The sequence below is a fragment of the Loxodonta africana genome, chromosome 13 (assembly GCF_030014295.1).
Source record: "Loxodonta africana isolate mLoxAfr1 chromosome 13, mLoxAfr1.hap2, whole genome shotgun sequence".
Lineage (NCBI taxonomy): Eukaryota > Metazoa > Chordata > Mammalia > Proboscidea > Elephantidae > Loxodonta > Loxodonta africana.
The window spans coordinates 71,701,754-71,718,235 of NC_087354.1; positions in this window are offsets into that span (position 1 = coordinate 71,701,754).

The following is a 16,482-nucleotide window of genomic DNA, read 5'->3' on the forward strand; positions in this document are numbered from 1 at the left end:
CTCCTTGGAGTGTGACCCCTGCCACTACTAGAATCTGATGCATACAACCATCACCACTACTCCTCTAAGTTAATAGGTGACAGCCTACACTACACACTAGGTGACCCACTATCAGGAAACCTAAGCTGATTCTATTCAAGAATAGTGAATGCATTCATAGGCTCATATATCTGGTAACAGCTCAAACCAGCTGGTAACAGGACATAAGTGATTCAAAGGCTACTACAATAAAGATAGCACAATCAAGTAGCCCATCTGGGGGTATTGAAACAAAACAAAAAAAGAAGACTCAATGAGCAAATATAAAGTAAATCACTACAATATCTTATAAATGGCTCAGAGACAGCAGTTGATGTCAAATCACATAAAGAAGACAACCATGATTGCTTCTACAACCCCCCAAATCAAAGAATCAAAATCTTTCCCAAATGAAGATACATTTCCTGGAATTGCCAGAAGTAGAATATAGAAAACTAATATACAGAATGCTTCAAGACAGCAGGGATGACCTCAGAAATGAAATAAGGCAATCTACAGAAAAAGCCAAGGAACACACTGATAAAGCAGTTGAAGAAATCAAAAAGATTATTCAAGAACATAGTGAAAAATTTAATAAGCTGCAAGAATCCATAGACAGACAGCATTCAGATGTTCAAAAGTTTAACAATAAATTACAGAATTGGACAACACAATAGGAAGTCAGAGGAGCAGAGCCGAGGAATTGGAATGCACAGTGGGAGAGATGGAGGATAAGGCTATTGACACCAATATAGTTGAAGAAAAATCAGACAAAACAATTTAAAAAAATGAAGAAACCCTAAGAATCATGTGGGACTCTATCAAGAAGAATAACTTGCATGTGACTGGAGTTCCAGAACAGGGAGGGATAACAGAAAATACAGAGAGAATAGTTGAAGATCTGTTGGCAGAAAACTTCCCTGGCATCATGAAAGATGAAAGGATATCTACCCAAGATGCTCATCGAACCCCATACAAGATAGATCCCAAAAGAAAATCAACAAGATGTATTATCATCAAACTTGCCAAAACCAAAGCTGAAGAGAAAATTTTAAAAGCAGCCAGGGTTAACCGAAAAGTCACCTACAAAGAAGAACCAATAAGAATAAGTTCAGACTACTCAGCAGAAACCGTACAGGCAATAAGGCAATGGGATATATAGAGCACATATATAGAGCACTGAAGGAGAAAAACTGCCAGTCAAGGATCGTATATCCAGCAAAACTCTCTCTCAAATATGGAGGTGAAATTGAGACATTTACAAACAAACACAAGCTTAGAGATTTTGCAAAAACCAAACCAAAGCTACAAGAATTACTAAAGGAAATTCCTTGGTCAGAAAATCAATAATATCAGATACCAACACAACAAAAGGTCACAGAACAGGACATCCTGATATCACCTCAGATAGAGAAATCACACACAAAAAAATTACATTAGTTAAAAAAAAAAAAAGAAAAACGCTCAAAACAGGGAATCATTTATGTCATTTTGTAAAAGATTACAATAATCAAAAAAGAGGCTCCTAAATATAGGAGCCATAGATCATCCAGACGGAGAGGAGACCAAGGCAACATAGGGTAATACGAGTTAGGTTTTTACTTAGAAAAATAAGGTTAAACATTAAGGTAACCACAAAGAGGTCTAACAATTCCATACTTCAAAATAAAAACCAAGATAAACATAACAACTCAGTAAAAATAAATTCAACTACTATGAAAATGAGGAACACACAATTTACAAAGAAAAATTTCTCAGCACCATAAAGTAAGAGGAAAAATGAAATTGTCAACAACACACAAAATAAAGCATCAAAATGACAATACTAAACTCATACTTATCTATAATTACACTGAATGTAAATGGACTAAATGCACCAATAAAGAGGCAGACAGTTGCAGACTGGATAAGAAAAACACCATCCATCTATATGCTGCCTACAAGAGACACACCTTAGACTTGGAGACACAAACAAGCTAAAACTCAAAGGATGGGAAAAAAAATATATCAAGCAAAAAAAGCAGGAGTGGCAATATTAATTTCTGACAAAATAGAGTTTGAACTTAAATCCACCACAAAGGATAAAGAAGGACACTATATAATGATTAAAGGGACAGTTTACCAGAAAGATATACCCATATTAAATATTTATGCACCCAATGACAGGGCTGCAGGATGCATAAAACAAACTCTAGTGGAATTGGAAAGTGAGATAGACACCTCTATGATTATAGTAGGAGATTTCAACTCACCATTTTCAGTGAAGGACAGGACATCCAGTAAGAAGCTCAATAAAGACACAGAAGATCTAATTGCCACAATCAACCAACTTGATCTCACAGACTTATACAGAACTTATACATACCTTAAATAGACCCATAACAAAAAAAGAGATTGAAAAGGTAATCAAAAAAATCCCCCCTCAAAAAAGCCCGGGTCCTGACAGCTTCACTGCAGAGTTCTACTAAGCTTTCAGAGAAGACTTAATACCACTACTACTAAAGATATTTCAAAGCATAGAAAAGGACGGAATACTCCCTAACTCATTCTATGAAGCCAGCATTTCCCTGATACCAAAACCAGGTAAAGACATCACAAAAAAAGAAAACTACAGGCCTATATGCTTCATGAACATAGATGCAAAAATCCTTAAAAAAATTCTAGCCAATAGAATTCAACAACATATCGAAAAAATAATCCACCAAGACCAAGTGGGATTTATACCAGGTGTGCAAAATGGTTCAATATTAGAAAAACAACTAATGTAATCCACCATATAAATAAAACAAAGAACAAGAACCACATGATTTTATCAATTGATGCAGAAAAGGCATTAAACAAAGTCCAACACCCATTCATAATAAAAACTCTCAGCAAAATAGGAATAGAAGGAAAACTCCTCAACACAATAAAGGACACTTATACAAAGCTAACAGCCAACATCACCCTAAACGGAGAGAGCCTGAAAACATTCCCATTCAGATCAGGAACCAGACAAGGATGCCCCTTATCACCACTCTTATTCAACATTGTTCTGGAGGTCCTAGCCAGAGCAACTAGGCTGTATAAAGAAATAAAGGGCATCCAGATTGGCAAGGAAAAAGTAAAAGTATCTCTGTTTCCAAATGACATGATCTTATACACAGAAAACCCTAAAGAATCCTCAAAAAAGCTACTGAAACTAATAGAAGAGTTCAGCAGAGTATCAGGTTACAAGATAAACATACAAAAATCAGTTGGGTTCCTCTACACCTACAAAAAGAACATCGAAGAGGAAATCACCAAATCAATATCATTTACAATAGTCCCCAAGAAGATAAAATACTTAGGAATAAATCTAACCAGAGACGTAAAAGACCTATACAAAGAAAACTACAAGGTACTGCTGCAAGAAAACAAAAGGGACCTACATAAGTGGAAAAACATACTTTGCTCATGGATAGGAAGACTTAACGTTTAAAAATATCTATTCTACCAAAAGCCATCTATATACACACTGCAATTCCGATCCAAATTCCAATGACATTTTTTAATGAGATGGAGAAACAAATCACCAACTTCATATGGAAGGGAAAGAGGCCCCGGATAAATAAGGCATTACTGAAAAAGAAGAACAAGGTGGGAGGCCTCACTCTTCCTGATTTTAGAATGTATTATATGGCCACAGTAGTTAAAACAGCCTGGTACTGGTACAACAACAGACACATTGACCAATGGAACAGAATTGAGAATCCAGACATAAATCCTTCCACATATGAGCAGTTGATATTTGACAAAGATCCAGTGTCAGTTAACTGGGCAAAAAATGGTCTTTTTAACAAATGGTGCTGGCACAACTGGATATCCACCTGCAAAAAAATGAAACAAGACCCATACCTCACACCATGCACAAACACTAACTCAAAATGGGTCAAAGACCTGTAAGTCTAAAATGATAAAGATCATGGAAGAAAAAATAGGGACAACTTTAAGAGCCCTAATACAAGGCATAAACAGAATTAAAAACATTACTAAAAATGCTGAAAAAAAAATCAAACACCTATGCTCATCTAAAGACTTCACCAAAAGAGTAAAAAGACCACCTACAGGCTGGGAAAAAAATTTCAGCTACGACATCTCCGACCAGCGCCTGAACTCTAAAATCTACAGTATTCTGCTAAAACTCAACCACATAAAGACAATCAATCCAATTAAAAAACGGGCAAAGGATATGAATAGACACTTCACTAAAGAAGACATTCAGGCAGCTAACAGATACATGAGGAAACGCTTTCGATCATTAACCATTAGAGAAATGCAAATCAAAACTACAATGAGATTCCATCTCACTCCAGCATTTTTTTTTTTTTAAGCATGGCTGGCATTAATCCAAAAAACACAAAAGAATAAACGTTGGAGAGGCTGTGGAGAGATTGGAACTCTTATACATTGCTGGTGGGAATGTAAAATGGTACAACCACTTTGGAAATCTATGTGGCGCTTCCTTAAAAAGCTAGAAATAGAACTACCATGCGACCCAGCAATCCTCGGACTATATCCTAGAGAAATAAGAGCCTTATATGCACACCCATGTTTATTGCAGAACTGTTTACAATAGCAAAAACATGGAAGCAACCAAGGTACCCATCAATGGATGAATGGATAAATAAATTATGGTATATTCACACAATGGAATACCATGCATCAATAAAGAACAGTGAGGAATCTGTGAAACATTTCATAACATGGAGAAACCTGGAAGGCATTACGCTGAGTGAGATTAATCAGTTGCAAAAGGACAAATATTGTATAAGACCACTATTAAAAGATCTTGAGAAATAGTTTAAACTGAGAAGAACACATTCTTTTGTGGTTACAAGAGTGGGGAGGGAGGGAGGGAGGGTGGGAGAGGGGTACTCACTAATTAGAGAGTAGATAAGAACTACTTTAGGTAAAGGGAAGGACTACACTCAATACAGGGGAGGTCAGCGCAACTGGATTAAACCGAAAGCAAAGAAGTTTCCTGAATAAACTGAATGCTTCGAAGGTCAGAGAAGCAGGGGCAGGGGTTTGGCGACCATGGTTTCAGGGGACATCTAAGTCAATTGGCATAATAAAATCTATTAAGAAAACATTCTGCATCCCACTTTGAAGAGTGGTGTCTGGGGTCTTAAACGCTAGCAAGTGGCCATTTAAGATACATGAATGAGTCTCAACCCACCTGGACCAAAGGAGAATGAACACCAAGGACACAAGGTATTTACGAGCCCATGAGACAGAAAGGGACACATGAACCAGAGACTACATCATCCTGAGACCAGAAGAACTAGATGGTGCCTGGCCACAACCTATGAATGCCCTGACAGGGAACACAACAGAGAACCCCTGAGGGAGCAGGAGAACAGTGGGATGCAGACCCCAAATTCTCATAAAAAGACCAGACTTAATGGCCTGACTGAGACTAGAAGGACCCCGGTGGTCATGGCCCCCAAACCTTCTTTTGGCCCAGGACAGGAACCATTCCCGAAGCCAACTCGTCAGACATGGATTGGACTGGACAATGGGTTGGAGAGGGATGCTGGTGAGGAGTGAGCTTCTTGGATCAGGTGGACACTTGAGCCTATGTTGGAATCTCCTGCCTGGAGGAGAGTTGGGAGGGTAGAGGGGGTAGAAGCTGGCAAAATGGTCACGAAAAGAGAGACCGGAAGTGGGGAGCAGGCTGTCTTATTGGGAGGAGAGTAATTGGGAGTATGTAGTAAGATGTATATAAGTTTTTATGTGAAAGACTGACTTGATTTGTAAACTTTCACTTAAAGCACAATAAAAGTTATTAAAAATAATAATAATAAAAATCACTATGAGAATATAAAATAGACTCGGAGTGATAAAAGATCTACCACTTTGAAGTTCTAGCAGTGGAGAAGCCATTTTGAGTAAGTAAATGAAGCATGGAACAAGAAACATCTTTAAAAATAACATGCTTACTTGAGTTAGTAACATACGTCATTTTCCATGTTGTGATCCTTTTCAAGTTTTACTAATTCAAACAGTAATTAAGTAGAAAAGTGGCTAAACCAAAGGTTGTGTCCAGTCTTACTTAAACTTATAATGGCCTGATATAATATCGAATTTTATGTTCTGGGCACTTTATAAAGAAACATTTCTAAAAATGCAACATGTTTAACGGATAACCACTAAGATGAAAAGAAAAAAAAATACTTGAAAGAATAGGATGAGCATTTACAGACATTGGGAATGCTTATCCTAAGAGGGGAAAAATTTAAGCAGCCGCAGGTTCTGGGTCAGTCTAGTGAGGAAATAAATAGCTAACAGTCAGAGCTAATTAAGGATGAAATAGGCTCTCACATCAGGGAGCTAGTTACCCCTTCCTAACCCTCTTGGGAACTGCTATCCACTAAACACGCTGAACACCACTGTATACAAGAACCCTAGTGACAACCACTTTGGAATCTCCTGTTGTTTTTAAAGATGTCCTTCTTTTTCTTGTCTTAGATTAGAGAGAGGAGCTAGGCATCAGATGAGTATTTAGACTAACTGTCCTCTAATGAACTCTCCAAATCTGGCATGACATGATGATAACGTTACTGAAATTTAAGCCACATTTCTAATATTTAGCTTTACTTCAAAATGTAAGATAAAGCTGGTGTCCCATCATTTAATAGCCAGTTAGTGGATTTCTCAGCCACTCACTCTTTATTAGAACTCCCACTAGAGGTGTAGGAAGTGGAGGAGAAATCATGTGAATCAGCCGACTCCTGTGCATGTTAAAGGGTAAAACGAAAGATTTCACGTCACGAGGTTAATATCACCAGACAAACTGGTAAACTGGTATGCCTCTGCTCCACTAACTACTTTACGCTTATTTTCTATTTCCATTTTCATGAAGTGTCATTTGATTGATTGTTAACTAAATCTACAGTTAAGGATTTTGAATGTAGTTTTCATCTCAGCTTCCCTGAAATGCCAAGCCTGTGCCAGTACTGGAAAACCTGGTGGCATAGTGGTTAAGTGCTACGGCTGCTAACCAAAGGGTCGGCAGTTTGAATCCGCCAGATGCTCCTTGGAAACTCTATGGGGCAGATCTACTCCGCCCTACAGGGTCGCTATGAGTCAGAATTGACTGGACGGCACTGGGTTTGGTTTTTTCAGTTTTGGTACCAGTATTAACATAATGCTAAACTCCTCTAGCCTAACTCATATTTCTGTTTTTACAATTAAATATACTTTTTTATAAACGACTGATCCTTTGTCCTGCTCTATCATGACTTCAGAGGCAAATGTCATTCACCCTAAGACAATCAACTGTTAGTATCTGATGACTTCATTATTCCAGATTTCTGGGTAAATTCCTCACAGAACATAGACTACATTGGCCAGGTGAGCATTTGCTTTATCCATATATTTTCTCTAATCTTCTTATATTCCTAATATGTTTGTAAAAAACAGAAAAAAAATTACAGACTAATATTTCAATCCATATCTGTATTGTTTTAAAATCAGAGCTATTATTCAAATATTAAGTTCTCTGAATGCCACAGTATATATTATCTTAAAGCTACTGCAGCTACAAAAGCAATTTGAAGAGTAAATGGGCTTTTTTTTCTTATCATACCTAGAAAGTGATTACAAGAAAAATATAAAATGCACTTAAGCAGCTTTTCTTCTTAGTTTTGTTCAAATATAGCAAGAGTATAATTAGCTGAAAAAGCTGGCTAACTCTGTAATACACGTCACCTCCTCAACTTGCAAACCTACAGTAGTGACAAGCTTTGCAATAAGATAAAAACCACATTTTCCATTTTTAAAAAAATTACACTCAGAAAGATGAAGTAAAACAACTGCTTTTCTTTTTCCCAAGAGGAAAATATATATAAATGAGAGGTCAGCAAATACTATTTTTTTTTTTTTTTAATTTAGCAAGTTGAGATGCTGCAATAATGAGATGTTTATTTCCTTCACCACCAAGTAATGGCTTCCACATTACTGGCCAGCTTTGTGGGTTTGACTGCTTCTTTGCCTGTCTATAATCCTGGAAATAAGCCAATATTTTTCTTGACTTCTTTATGCTAAAAATAAATAGATAAATAATTCCAAAAAGCTACTTCGGAGAATGCAGTAACTCAAGTATTTCACTTTGAATTATTCTTCCCCCTTTTTTTGTGAACATTTAAAAGATAAATTACTGCCTTTCACTCTTGTCCTAACTCCAAGGTTTCTAAGAGATTTTTCTTGATTTCACCTCATGTACTTGAGAAGGATTAATTAAATGCAGAATATTCTCTGACTGAAGTACCTGATTTAATGTTGCTTCTCCAAAAACAAATGCCTCAAGATATAACCCTAGCATACATATTTCTCAGCCCAAACAAAGAAGTAATGCCTGGAGTTTTAAGATCTACAAAGGCAAAGCTACCAATAATCCAGCAAGTCATTCACTGCAGCTCAGCAGAACCTTATATCTACCGATGAAGGGAAAATACGAAAGTAAATATCAAAATGACTAAAAACTACAAAGTAATCTTTTAATTTCAATATCATCTCTTAATTTCTGATATCATAATATTCTTTTCTGGAGTTCTACTTGTCAGCAAAGGCCACAGACTCACTATATGTTGTATGTGGCTTTTAAGCAGGCTTTTACTCAAATTAATGATTCTAGTTGCATATTTTCCAGATTGCTACAGGTATGTCTCTTAAATAATAGTTTGCTTGCACAAGTTGAAAAAGTAGCATATTACATAGCTCAAAGTCCTCCTACACAATTTATTTTAAGTTCTGATATCAGCCAAGGTAGGTAATGATGTTCACCAGGAAACATTATCTACAGCAGGTTTAAATACTTATGAAAAAAAGTATTCATTTATTCAAGGGTTACAGAAAGCCCTAAGGAAAAGGCACTGGGCTAAGTGATGTTAGTGATCCAAAGATGGATAACTGTATCTGCCAACAGCTAGTTTTGAATCTACACTATGGTGACAGGTATAAAGAGAATAAAAACTATAGTTCCGGTAACCATAAAATTACTATTCAGACAAGGGTACCTTTGAAAGTAAGGAGAGTACACTTATAAATTAAGTCAGGATTAACATATATAAACTGGACAATCCCAGGAAAACCAGGTCATATGGTCATGTATATGATGTTTTGGAATTATTTCAGTGTTTTCAAAAATCTTATTTTATTTTTATTTCTCAGAACAAAACTATGAGATAAAAAATGGAAAACACTATCCAAGATGATAAAAAAAGAAGATGATAGATGTTAAAATTATCTGATAACAACTGTACAGCAGCTATTATAAAAACACAGAAATCCCTGGATGGCACAGCTAAGTGCTTGACTATGGATGAAAGGCTGGCAGTTCAAACCCACCCAGAAGCGCCAGAAGAAAGGCCTTAGGATCTGTTTCTGAAAAGTCACAGCCTTGAAAACCCTATGGAGCAGTTCTACTATGAACACATGGGATCACCATGAGTCAGAACTCAAAGGCAACTAAAAACAACAATAACAATCATAAAAATGATTAAATGGGTAATTAAAAACAGGCAACCAACAAATGAAAAATTAGAATATCTAAGAAAAGAAATGGAAAGTCTCAGTAAATAAATAAAAGAGATAAAGAACTGCCAAATATAAATCTTAAAACTGAAAAAATTGCAATAATCAAAATAAAAGAAATCCAACAGATGGGCACAATAGGAAAACAGAACAGGGGGAAGAATCAGTGAACCGGCTGATATAGAACAATATAAATTACAGAATCTAAACAACATATTAAAAAAAAAAACTAAAAAAATATGAACAGAGCTTCAGAAATCAGTGGGACTTTAAAAAAAAAAAAAAAAAAAAGTCTAACATTAATGTCATTGAAGTTCCAAAAGGAGAGGAAAAAGAGCCAGGCTAAAAAATGTATTTGAAGAAATAACAGCTGAAAATTCCCAAATCTGCTAAAGATATAAGCCTATAGGTTCAAGAAGCTGAGCAAACAACAAATATAACAAACCCAAAGAATTCCACACCAAGACACATGAAGACAAACTTCTGAAAAATAAAGATGAAGGAAAATTCTTGAAAGCAGCAGAGAAATAAAACAAACCTACCTGTAGAGGAAAACAATTCAAATGACAGTGATTTTTCACTGGAAGCCATAGAGGCCAGAAGGAAATGACACAATATTTTTCAAGTGCTGAAAGAAAAGAATTGTTGACTCAAAATTCCATATCCAGTGCAAATATCCTCAGGAATGAAGGGGAAATCAAGAATTCTCAGATAAAAGAAAACAGGGAAAATTTGTGGCCAGCAGACCTACTCTAAAAGAATAGTAAAGGAAATTGTGTAAACAGAAAGGATACGATTTTTAGAAAAAGGGAAACTTGGACCACCAGAAAAGAAAGAACGATGGAAAGAATAAAAATGTGGATAGCTACAATACATTTTATTTCTACTCCTGAGTTTTCTAAACTATGTTTGATAGTTCAAACAAAACTGTATGCTATCTGATGTGGTTCTAAATATTTGTAGAAGAAACATTTAAGATAATTATATTTTAAACAGGAGAGGTTAAAGAAATTTAATGGAGGTAAGGTTTCTGTACTATACTCGAATTGGTAAAATGTCAAAACCATTAGACTGTGATAAGTTATGTATATATAATGTAATACCTAAAGCAACCACCAATAAATCAAAATGGAATCCTAAAAATACACTCAAGTAACCTACAACAAGGTAGAAAAAAAGAGAGAGAGAGAAAGAACAATCAGTAAATGAAAATAAAATGACAATCTTAACCCCTAACATTCTATAATTAAATGGACTAGACACACCACTTAAAAGTCAGATTGGCTGAATGTATTAAAAAACACAACCCAACTATATACAGCCTACAAGAAACTAACTTCAAATATAACAATATAAGTAGGTCAAAAGTAAAAGGATGGCAAAAGACATCATATAAAAGTTAATCAGAAGAAAGCAGGCTATATTAATACCAGTTAAAGTAGGCTTCAGAGCCGAAAATTACCAGAGACAGAGAAGGAAATTACATGATGATAAAAGGGTTGATCCACCAGGAAAGCAGCACAATCCTAAATGTGTATCCAAGAAGCAGAAGAGCTACAAGACATAAGAAATAAAAACTTAAAGAATAGAAAGGAAAAACAGACAAATCCAAAATTATCAATGGAAGCTTCAACATCCGTCTCTAAACATTTGCTAGAACAGCTAGACAAAAATAAGCAAGGATATAGAACTAAGCAACACCATGAATCAAGAAGATCTAATTGACATTTAAAGAACACTTTACCCAACACTACCCAACAACATAATGCACATTCTTTTAAAGCGCCCACAGAACATATACCAATATAAACTAAATATTGGGCCATTACACCAACCTGAACACATTTAAAAGAAGTGAAATCATACAGAGTATGTTCCCTGACCAGTATGGAATCAAACTAGAAATCAATGACACAGAGATAACAGGAAACTAAACAAGACCCCTACATAACTCATGGATCAAAGGGAATTCTCGAGGGAAATGAAATACATTGAATTAAATAAAAATGAAAATATAACTTTTCAATATTTGTGGAACATGGTTAAAGTAGTGCTGAGAGGAAAATGTATACTGGAAAAGTCTCAAGTCAAAAATCTAGATTTTTACCTCAGGAATCTAGAAAAGGGAAATAAAAATAAACACAAGGCAAGCAGAAGGGTGGAAATAATAAAGATAAGGGTAGAAATCAATGAAATTGAAAATAGGAAAACAGAGAAAAATCAATGAAACGAAAAGCTGCTTCTTCGAAAAGAGCAATAAAATCAGCAAACTTCTAGGAAGACTGATGTTATGGATTGAATTGTGTCCCCACCCCACACACACACAGAAAAAGAATACATAGTTAAAGTACTAACCCCTGTACCTGTGGATGTGATCCTGTTTGGAAATAGGATTTCTCTTCTATTAATGAGGTCATACTGGTGAAGGGTGGGTCCTAAACTTAATCCCCTTTTCAGTGATGTATTATAAAGAGGAGTACAGGCACAGAGAGACACACACAGGGTGAAGACACCATGTGAAGACAAAGGCAAACGTATCTACAAGCCCAGGAACGCTAAGGATTGCAAGCAGCTACTAGTAACTAGGAGCCCTCATGGTGTAGTTATTAAGAGCTTGGCTATTAACCAAAATGTTGGTAGTTTGAATCCACCAGCTGCTCCTTGGAAACCCTATGGGGCAGTTTTACTCTGTCCTATAGGGTTTTTTTCTTTATAGGGTTGCCATGAGTCAGAATCAACACAATGGGTTTGGTCTGGTTTTGTTTTTTTTCACTAGTATCTAAAAAAGATTAAAAAAGTGTTCCCCTTCCAAAAAAAATAAAAAATAAAAACACATAAAAATAAAAACCTAATAAGTAAAAAACACATCAATGATAATATTAAATGTAAATGGTATAAAAATCCTAATTAAAAGGCAGAGATTTTATGATTGGATAAAAAACTAAGAACCCACTATAGGTTATGCACAAGAAACCTATTTTAAATATAAAGACAAACAGGTTAAAAGAAAAATTATAGAAAAAAAGATATACCGTGCTAACAGTAATAGAAAGAATTCTGAAGTGGCAATTTTATCATCAGATAAAGTAGACTTTTTATAGCAAAGAATATTATCAGAGATAAAAAGAGTCATTTCATAGTGTTAGAGGAATCAATTGATAAAAAGAACATAACAATCTTAAACATTTATGTACCTAATAACAGTTTCAAAATACATTAAGAGAAAACTAACAGACCTAGATGGAGAAATAGATAAAACCAAAATTAGGCTCATCAATTTCAGCACATGTCTCAACAATTAATAGAACAAATTGGCAGAAATCAGTCAGGCTACAGAACACTCGAACAGCACTCTCAGCCAACTTAATCTAATTGACATTTCTAGAACACCCAACAGCTGAATACACATTTTATTCAAATATACTCAGAGCATTTACTGAGACAGACCACACTTTTGTCTCAATAGATGTAAAAGAGTTCGTCAAAAAGTGTGTTCTCTGACAGCAATACATTAAAGTAGAATGCAAGAGCAGAAATATAGCTGGAAAGTTTCCAGACATTTGGAAACTAAGTAACTACTAAATAACACAAGGATCAAATTAGAAATTAATAAAATTAATAAGCATACAGCCAAACAGATCAGAAAAAAAAAAGTAAGACACAATTTACCAATACCAGGATTGAGGGAGGTGACATCATTAAAGTTTCTACAGAGATTAAAAAAAATAATCTGGCAACTTTATCAACAACTTCATGCCAATAAAATTAAACAATTTTGATAAAATGGAAATATTCAGATGAAAGACACAAACTACCAAATCTCACTCATAAAGAAAAAAATAATTAAATGGCTCTATGTCTTTTTTTTTATGTCTATTAACGAAGTTGAATTTCTACTTAAAAACATTCCCACAGAGAAAACTCCTGGCCCAGATGACTTGACTGTTGGGAATATGAATACGAGGAGGCAGGGACAGCTGCGGTGCTGTCTCAGAATTTTAATTTATATTATAGGGGCTATTTCTGAATGGATAGATGGGGAGATTTGGGTCAATTTTCAGCTTTCATCTCGGTAAGTTTAAATATTGCTGGAAGGAATATGCATCATTATTAGGTAAAAAAAAATTTTTAATAATAAAAGCATTATTCTTCTAGAAAATAAGGTTGGCGAATGAAGTTAGCAATCTCATAAAGGTCAACAGACAAGAGTATTTCAAGAAGTAATATGTGATCAACAGTGATAAATGGAGCAGAAAAGCTGATAAGCAAGTGAGCTGCAAACAGGCCATTTGGTGTAGTAATTGGGAGATCAGGATATCTTCCATGAAATGAAGATGCAGGAGCCAGATTACAGGGTGTTAAACACTGAGTGAGTGGTGAGGCAGTGGAGAAGATTTCTCAAACCACCTATTTGAGAAATTAGGCTCTGAAAGGATGGTATCTGTACCCCAGTGTAGCTGTGGGAGGAACTGGAAAATTGTTACAACTTTACTCCTAAGCCAAAAATAACTGGGACGCCTAAGGAAAACCATCTAATCAATTCTTGTAATTGTTAGAAAATAACAAGTAAGATGAAGTCAACACCCAAAAAAGGAACAGGATTTTGTTCTTATGTACAGGCTGGAGGTAAGAGACGAAAGACAACTGTATCTTTAAAAAAGAAAAGTGAGATTACACTCCTCCTGAAAGTGAGTGAAGTAATTTTTTCCTACAAAATAAGATGCTACAGAGAATAAGGAAAAAAGACATCTTAAAAGCAATCAATTAAATGTAGAGAAGAATGTGATCAATTAGTCATGCTGTATCAGTACAATTTATATTCTTTCAAGACAGCTTTGCACACATTACCCAAATAAATCTGCTTTCCAAAATCTATCTATAGAATTTCAAATTATTCTTTAAACATGTTACTGTAGATGCAATGGAAATCACATTCTCCCCCAAGCCCCCAGTTCCTTAAGAGTGATTATCCTCTGGCTCCGCTTTTTAAACAAGTAAATCAGTAAGCTGATTTCACTATATATGAAAAATTCTCAGGTGTATTGTATTAAAATTCATATCCTATAGACATTTGTAAAATGACTTCTTAAACTGCCAAGCTACATTTAGTTTCCTTAAAAAAAAAAAAAAAAAACTTCCTGAATGACTAGTAAATTTATATTACCCAACGAAACTGCCCAGTATCATATTATTACTTAAATATGAATAAATCAGAATTTACCAACTGCATTTTCCCCAAGGAAATGTTTCAATGTAATCATACATTTGAACTGATTCCAAAAAAGGCAAATGATTCCAACAGTTCCATATTTTCTGTCAACTTAAGTTATTCTGCTGGAAATTGAATGAAGAGAGCCAAATAAATCCTTTGGGTCTTCTCTTTACACTCCAAATTGTTCACTGACAAGCATCCTGTATGATACCTGGACTCTTCTCAAATTCAGCTTGGCATGTGTCTTCAACATAGTTAGCTGGGTTCATGTCCTTACTACATTTAGTTTCAAAATGCAGGTGAGACACTGTGTCAGTCTCCATATTTCCCCTTCATTAAAGAACTGGCCGTGGTGATCAGCATTAGTTTGTCATGGTATATGGCTTTCCAGCAATTGATACTTCTCAAGCAAATACCTGCTTAAATTCCTTATCAATCATATACATCAGAACAGGAATTTAGATCAAGACATCTGATTCAGACCTTAATTTCATGTAAGTGTTGGAAAAATGCCTCTTTTTACTAAAAAGCAGAATAAGCCACTGTGAAAAGGAGCCATTGATTAAAAAAAAAGAAAATTTATCAAACCAACACTTTGTACCAACTATTCCTGTATCACTCTGTTATCAGAGTATCATTTTAATCATTTGGAAAATATATCATTAGGCATTTGATGACATTTAATTTTAATTTCATCCTTTGTTGCCATTCAGTAGTCATTATTTTACTAATTTTGTATTGTCTGACTTCCATAAACAAAGAAAAATGTATTAAGATTTCTTCCTATAGCAAGCTTCAGAGAGTAAAGTAAAACTTGAGCTCAATAAAAATTGCATGTATTAGGTCATGCAATTAAAAAGTCCAAAGTAAAACTTATTTCTGGCATGAAGATGCCATCAGCACTCAGTTTCTCTCTTTCCATCTTTCAACTCTTATTTCCTATGTGTTGGTTCCATTCCCAGCAAGATCTCCATATATGGTGGTAAGATGGCTTCCAACAGTTATAGGCTAAAATGTCAGAGCTCAGTATACTCTGACAGTGCTAACTATACCAAAGGTTGCTTGGATTAATTATAACTGACTCTGAGGGCCTTGGCTTGGAACATATGTCCATCCATCCTTGAAGCAATCACTTTGGTCAAGAGAATGCAACGTGCTCTTTCATCAGTCTTGTCTTATACCCACCCCTAGAGATCTACCCAAACCATGTGGACTGAAAATGGATGACGTGTAGTTCTCTAAGAAACATCACAGAAATCATACTAAAGAAAAGGGAATATATGCTGGTCAGATAAAAGCAACAAATGTCCAATATAATAATGAACAGACTCGCTGTCAGTAGGGCATGATTTCTTTTTTTTCAATTTCTCTTCCAAAACATATATACAAAAATCTATCAGGGGAAGTCTTTTTAATGACCAAAGACACATCGTAATGAGGTCATCTGTATAATGGAAAGATCAGTTATTCTACAGATCTTGAATTCAAATTTCACGGCTATTAGATGAATTTCTTGACCTTTCTAAGCCTTATTTTCCCCAACTATCAAATGTGAATGATACTACCTACTTCACAAGGTTCCTATTAAGGATAAATGAGTTAGCAAATGGAAAAATACTTTGTAAACCATTAAGCATTCAACAAACATTAATATTAGGAGCAAGACTACTTTCTGGGTTCAGAGATAATATCTG